This window comes from Budorcas taxicolor, chromosome 23 (genome assembly GCF_023091745.1).
Source record: "Budorcas taxicolor isolate Tak-1 chromosome 23, Takin1.1, whole genome shotgun sequence".
NCBI classification, from domain to species: domain Eukaryota; kingdom Metazoa; phylum Chordata; class Mammalia; order Artiodactyla; family Bovidae; genus Budorcas; species Budorcas taxicolor.
Window position 1 is genome coordinate 8,737,422 of NC_068932.1, and position 7,557 is coordinate 8,744,978.

Genomic DNA, 7,557 nt, shown 5'->3' on the forward strand with positions numbered 1-7,557 from the left:
GGTCTGTCTAGTCAAGGCTATGGTTTTTCCAGTAGTTATTTATGGATGTGAGAGTTGGACTATAAAGAAAGCTGAGTGCTGAAGAACTGATGCTTTGGAACTGTGGTGTTGGAGAAGACTCTTGAGAGTCCCTTGGACTGCGAGGAGATCCACCCAGTCCATCCTAAAGGAAATCAGTCCTGAGTGTTCATTGGAAGGACTGATGCTGAAGCTGAAACTCCAACAATTTAGCTACCTGATGTGAAGAGTTGACTCATTTGAAAAGACCGTGATGCTGGGAAAGATTGGGAGCAGGAGGAGAAGAGGACAATGGAGGATGAGATGGTTGGATGGCATCACCAACTCAATGGACATGGGTTTGGGTAGATTCCGACAGTTGGTGATGGACAGGGAGGCCTGGCGTGCTGTGATTCATGGGGCTGCAAAGAGTCAGGCACGACTGAGCGACTGGACTGAACTTGGAGCTAGCTCTCGACATCTCCGCTTTAAGCAATGAGCTCAGTCTCCTGTTATCCCTTCACAGCACAACTGTTTCCTTTTGGCAAAGATGACTGGGTGGGGGGCATGACTTTCCTCATCTTCCTGCCGAGAACTTACTTCGCAGCATGTGGAAGCCGTACACAGAGGAAATGCGTGATATCGCTGTGAAAGCTGCAGAGTGCTGAAAAGGCATTAATTATCTTCACAGTGATCCCCCAGATGGAGTCAAGGGCTTAATTTATTTCTTCCTCTTAAACTTTATACACTCTTCTATTCTGGAACTTACTATTTAATGAGCATATGTCAATTTGGTGTTCGAGTCCCATTCTGTTCCTCCCTGTATCACTTGTACCATCCTAGAGTTTCACACACAGAACCCTAAGTTTACCAGTGATGCAACTGAGGCTCAAGGAAGTTCAAAGAGCTAGTAGGTTGCAGATACAGGATGTGAATTCACATCTTTGGATTCCAGTTGCAGCCGTCACATCACCCTGACACAGGAGAGGTGATCAGTAACATGCCCGATAAGCCCTCCTTTTCTTCAACCCTGGCCTGATGAAAATGTTCCTCTACCACTCACACTCTATCTTCAAATCACCAGGCAGCTACTAAATACAAAAATCAATCAATCAGCTAGTTCATAGAGGAAGTGATAGGGGGCTGAGTGACGGAAATGGCAGGATCCTGAAGCTGGGGTTGGGGGTGGAAGTAAAGATGCAGGCGGCACAGAACAAGGCACAGACTCTGGGGCTCTCTGAGGGCAGAGGCACTTGCTGTCAGGCAGGCATATCACACCTCAAGGATAATACAGACGAGTGGTCTTCAAAAGCTTTGGCTTCTGAAACCCCTAAAAGAATTTTCTACTTCCTTGTGTATTTCTTTAATTAATTTATATTTTAATTGAAGGATAATGGCTTTACAGAATTTTTTGTTTTCTGTCAAACCTCAACATGAATCAGCTATAGGTATACACATGTCCCCTGCCTCTTAAACCTCCCTCCCCATCCCACCCCTCTAGGTTGATACAGAGTCACTGTTGAGTTCCCTGAGACATACAGCAAATTCCCATTGGCTATCTATTTTACATATGGCAATGTAAGTTTCCATGTTACTCTCTCCATACATCTCACCCTCTCCTCCCCTCTCCCCAGGACCATAAGTCTGTTCTCTACGTCTGTTTCTCCATTGCTTCCCTGAAAATAAATAAAAATATGGAATGCTTCACAAATTTGAGTAACATCCTTGCGCAGGGGCCATGTTAATCTCTGTATTATTCCAATTTTAGTGTATGTGCTGCCAAAGTGAGCAGTCTCGTGTGTTTCAAAAGAGGACATCTAAAGCTCTTACATGCTGAAATACTTGGAAAAATTGTATTTTCTAAATTTCTGTATACTGTACACATATTTGAAATTTATTTTGGCCAAAACCTTAAGCAGAAGAATCTGTATGTTAGATTTACAAAAAAATATCCACAGACCTTAGTCAAACCCATTTTTATCAAATTGGGCTGACAAACCAGAATTACTATCAGAAACTATCAGACTTCAGTTTCAATTTCAATAGACATATTCATACATATTCATACACACACTTTATCTATGTGATAACCTTCTCACTCCTTCATTGAAACTCTGAAACAAGACACAGTACTTGGCACAAGTCTGAAACCTAGAGAAACAAGATGCGGTCTGTTTCTGCTTGCTTTGGGCTTACCAGGCTCCCTCTCTGGAACAATGTGCTCTGAAATCATCTCTGGGGTGATGCGCAGGAGATTTCTGTATGTCTTGAAACCAGAGTGAGACTATATGCCCAGAGTGAGGCTCCAGATGAGTAGAAGTTTGCCTTTACTTTCTGAAGCAGAACTCATATGGATCCTCCAGCAAAAAAAGTTCTTGGAAAGCAGTTTAAATGGAAGTTGAGAATCTGGAAGTTAATCCCCTTCAATGCTAACTATGCCCAGCAGCCCCTGAAACCTTTAGGTACCTTTACCTGCACCGCTGTGAACGATACCTTCTAGACCCTGCTCTCACACCCCAAATTTCCCTCTTTCGTGCCTCAGGATTCTCAGACCGGCCCCCTGGCCACTACTGCAGTGCCCATCTAGATTTCTCTCTCTAACCCTCTGTCTTCAGAACCTAGGCTTCAAATTCCTGATTCTCACCACCTTTCCTTCATTCTGGAAAAACACCTTTACTTCAGGAAGAGAGATTTTAAAGAGACACTAAACTGATTTGTATGAAGTTATTAAGGACTGAGACAGCCTACCTAAATCTTAAAGTATTGTTTGCATTTTTCAAAGAAAAACTTGCTTACCAGAAGGAGTCTCCCATGGGCTGGAAATTCAGGTGAATATATGAGAAGCTGTGGGCACTGCGGGCTTCCCTCATAGCTCAGCTGGTAAAGAATCCACCTGCAATGCGGGAGACCTGGGTTGGATCCCTGGGTTGGGAAGATCCCCTGGAGAACGGAAAGGCTACCCACTCCAGTGGGCACTGGGGAGGAAATATTTTAGGTTAATTCCAGGATGATTAACGACCAGTTTTGATCACTGTGCTGAGAAGCAGTAACTTGTTAAGTAGGGTCTGAGCCTGACAAGGGCTTTCCTGGTGGCTCAGTGGTAAAGAATCCTCCTGCCAAGGCAGGAGACACAGGTTCGATCTCTGGGTCGGGAAGATCCCCTGGAGAAGGAAATAGCAAACCACTCCAGTATTCTTGCCTGGGAAATCCCATGGACAGAGGAGCCTGGTGGGCTACAGTCCATGGCTTTCAAAAGAATCAGACATGACTTAGAGACTAAAAAATAAGCTCGACAAGTAGCAACCCCCCAGCCCCTGCCGCCATTTTAAATCTTGCAGGTACTAACTGGTGAAAAGGTCATCAGTGTCAGCTGATAGATGTTGCTGCAGAGTCAGAATGGAGATGCAATGAGATGCACACAAACTTAAATCCCTCTATCCTTGGAAATTCCATCCAATCCAAGTTTTTGGAGTAGTTCTAGTCCACTCTAAATCTGAGTTGTTCTAAAATCAATAGAATAGAGAAAGTCACTAAAAGTGTTGGGAAAGCCCAGGAGATCCAGATGAGGGGATTCATTTACAAAAAGAACTGAGATTCTAAAGGTTATTTCAGGTCATGCTGCACACACCTGAGATGAAAGTCAAGCTGTAAGAAAGATAAATACCACATTCAAATGCGACTGCTCTCACTTAGGCATTTGGTAAATTTGGAGAAGTTTGTTCTTTAAGCTTAAGAATATGAACCTCGCTTTCCAAAATGAGGTAGGAAAGTGGATTTCTGCCACTTGGCTTCATCCATTCAGCAAATAATTCTGCAAACTCAATCCATATCTCCGAATGCAGATGATCATTCACAGAAAGAATAGCCAAAATGATACCTTTTGAATCCTACTATAACCATGACATTCAAATGACCTGATCACACAGCACCAGAATTCAGATAAAAATTAAAGAAACTCGGCCAATCAGAAACATAAATGAGTATTAAGAATTTGTTTCCCTGCTCCTCTATTATTTCATTACAAATAGCAGCTAATAAACAGCTGTTCCTTTTCAGTGTGCAAGGGCTCTTGTTTGCAAACATGAACAACCACTGCTTTGTTCTCACGGGAGAAAACAAAACACTATCAATCAAAGCAAAGCTCCGTACATACCTAGACCCACTGCGGCAGCTGCTTGTTCAGAGCCGCGTGTCACTGCTCCAAGCCCGAGTGCCAGGACGCTTCTGAATCCTCGGCCCCTGCTCTTCTGAGTCAGCCTGCAGGCTAATGCTCGGAGGCTGAATGCTCTACCCCAGCAAGCCAAGGCTCGCCAACCAACTTAACTACTTACGTGCTGACTCACGCACGGGGCAGGGCGCACCCCAGCCGAGCCTGCTTACGGGCTGAAGTCCTGCACCATCCTTGAAAGGTCACACCTGGAGCTCATCTCATCATTTTGCATCCCACATAGTCGGGGAAGGATCATTCATTATCTCACACTGAACTGCTCCTTCCATTTGATTTGGAAAATACTAAATTTTCCCCCCACCACACCCACCACACACCACTAAGAGGAGAATTTGCAGGACAAATCAGCACAGAGATGTAAGTTAGGACCTTGTTAGATGAATGATTTCAGCTTGGCTTCCCTAGTGGCTCAGATGGTAAAGCATCTGCCTGCAATACTGGAGACCTAGGTTTCAATCCCTGGGTTGGGAAGATCCCCTGGAGAAGGGAATGGCAACCCACTCCAGTATTCTTGCCTGGAAAATCCTATGAAGAGAAAAGCCTGGTGGGCTAGAATCCATGGGGTTGCAAAGAGTCGGACATGACTGAGCAACCAACACTTTGGGCAAGGAGATGCCCCCTCTTTTCTAGAAAGCTTGTGACCAGACAGAGAAACTTGATTATACATAGTCACCTTGGTAATTTGGAGAAGCATCTACTAGGACAGTGTTTACATTTTCCCTGATGTCTTTCCCAGGCTAAACCAAACATCAGTTTCCCACAAGTGTCTTTGTTTTCATCACATGGTTACTAGGATCCCTAGTGAAAATGTTGTTCATTCTTCTAACCCCTTGGGGCCCAGATCAGCAGGTATTGAAGGCAGGGAAAAGAAAGCAAAGCAAAGATTTCTAAGGTTTGATTAAGTCTTTGAAGTCCATTTCATTCCACCCAGGTCACACACAGAAGGCACAGAAGGTTAGAATTCCTAAAGAAAACCCATACTGCTTTTCCAGTTATTGGTGGGCCCCTTGAATTAGCAGTTGCTGGGGCAAAAACTTGCTCCCAGCCTAGGTCAAGTCCTTGTTTTTCTTCAGGCTCTAGCTGAGTCTAGCCTAGGATTCATTCACATGGAGAGGAAGTTAAGGAGAGAGGAGTGTACAGGGAGGGACATTTGTTTGGAAATGATTATTGCAGGCAGGCAGGAAATAGACAGCCAATTGTGTGGGGACTTACTGCAAGAGTTCCCTCTTCTTCCCCCTTTGACTGTAGCTGCAGAGTTGCCAGGTAGGGTTTATCAGCTGCTAATTGGGCTCCAAAGCTCTAGGGCCTCCTTTGCCTAAAATTGCATCTACCTGGGGGCCTGTAAGCTCCAGCAAAGGTAGTACAAATCCATCTGGGCACAGAACACAGCCTGTAAACTGAATGTGTAATAGTAGTGGTATTGTAGCAATAGGAGTAGCTACTGGGTTAAATGCTTACTGTCTGGCAGCCAATGAGCTAAATGCTTTACCTATGTTCTGTAGCAAGAACTCGGTAGTTCTTGTTATAGAATCTGTGTTCCTCTCTTCTTCTTCACCTCCCGTGCCATCAGGAATAACCATGCAACTGGAAGTCTGACCAATGGAAAGTGAGCAGAAGTGGTATGTACCAATTCCATTTTCAACCTATAAAATCTTCCTGTGTGTGATCTTCTGGGCTCCAGGCAAAGATTTGGAGGGAGATACTGCTAGTGACATTGGAGGTTATGGAAAGAAGAAAGTGAAAAGCCTCCATCAGCCTGAATGACCACATAGCGAGAGCTGCTAACCTTCGTAACGACAGGCATACTTCATTTTATTGCTTCACTATACTGTGCTTTGCAGCCGTTGCAGTTTTCATAAATGGAAGATCTGTGATGACCGTGAAACGAGCAAGTCTAAAGGAGCCATTTTTCTCCAACAGCATTTGCTCACTTACTGTCTCAGTGTCACATTTTGGTCCTTCTCACGGTATTTCAAACTTTTTCGTTATGATCAGTTGTCATGGTGATTTGTGATCAATGAGTTATCTTTGAAGTTACTATTATAAAAAAAAAATCACAACTTTCTATAGGTTCAGATCATGGTTAGCAATTTTTAGCAATAAGTTACTTTTAATCAAGGGATATATATTGTTATTTTAGACAGGTTTCACACTTAATAGACTACAGTATATAAACATAAATTCTATGTGCACTAGGAAACCAAAGATTTCATGTGGCTCTGCATGTTGTTGCAGTATTTGCTTTATCGAAGAGGTCTAAAACTGAACCCACAATGTCTCTGAGGTATGCCTATGTTTATAAATATGAGGGAAAAAATTGGATGCCAACCTAAAAATGCATGTTTCTGAATTCTTTTAGAGATATGTAAGCAAAACAGTTTAAAGACCAATTGTCTATAGAACAAAGACTAGACCCATTAACCAGGTATTCAGACTTACCCAGTCCAAGTCCTTTCCTTTATTTTTGATATTTCTCCTGGTCAGTCTCCCACTCTGGGCACATGGATTCTCTTAACAGTTCCTAAATGTACCTGTCGTATCCTATCCCTGCTCAAACTTTTACCCTCACCCAGCACACTTTCCCAACTACTCCCCACTGAACTGAATCATACCTTGCTGAAGCAATTTGAAAACGTAGTTGCAAATCCTCTGACATGCCATCCATAGAAAAGTGGGGATCTAAGTCATCTTCCTTTGAGTCTGGAGGGCCAGTGACTGCTTATGTCTGACAACAGAGACTGTAGAAATGAAGCCACGTGACTTCTGAGGCCAGGTTGTATAAAGTCGTACAGCATCCATGTTTCCTAGAACACTAGCTCTTGGAAATATTGACAGAATTCAGCTGAGTACAGTGTAAAGATCTTCCTGGGTTTCATTTAGTGATTCATGAATCAGGCAGCATGGAGATTTTGCTCCAGATTTGAAAGTCATCACAGACTTTGGAGCAGTGCAGTTGCATGATCTGGCTTTTAGCAAGCTTACTGTAGTATCCATCGCCTGGATTCTATGTGAAAGCACACACAATGCACAGGTTTTAATGTGGAGGCTTTTGCAATATCCAAGCAAGAGCCTTAGGCTAGAACGCTAGAAGAGGAGATAATGTTAAGTGGTTATCACATGGATGTGTTTTGAAAGCAGAGTCAGAATCTTCTGTTGGGATTAATAAACAAGAGAGAAAACAGGAGTCAAGAATGATTCCAAAGATTTTTAGAACTGGTAGAATGGAGTTGACCTCTGCTGAGACGGGGAAGAATATGAGAGAAATATGTTTGGTTGAAGAGAATCAAGCACTGAGTATCTGTAAAAATAAGTCTGGAGGGATTCTTTAGCTC

The 7,557-nt window shown here is 43.3% G+C and overlaps 1 non-coding gene across 1 annotated transcript; it reads right to left on the reverse strand.

The window, feature by feature from the left end:
- Nucleotides 1-1,685: 1,685 nt before the first annotated feature.
- Nucleotides 1,686-1,789, reverse strand: LOC128068101 (U6 spliceosomal RNA). The gene has a single exon (XR_008201453.1). It is a non-coding gene; the product is annotated as a U6 spliceosomal RNA (small nuclear RNA).
- Between the last annotated feature and the right edge of the window lie 5,768 nt (nucleotides 1,790-7,557).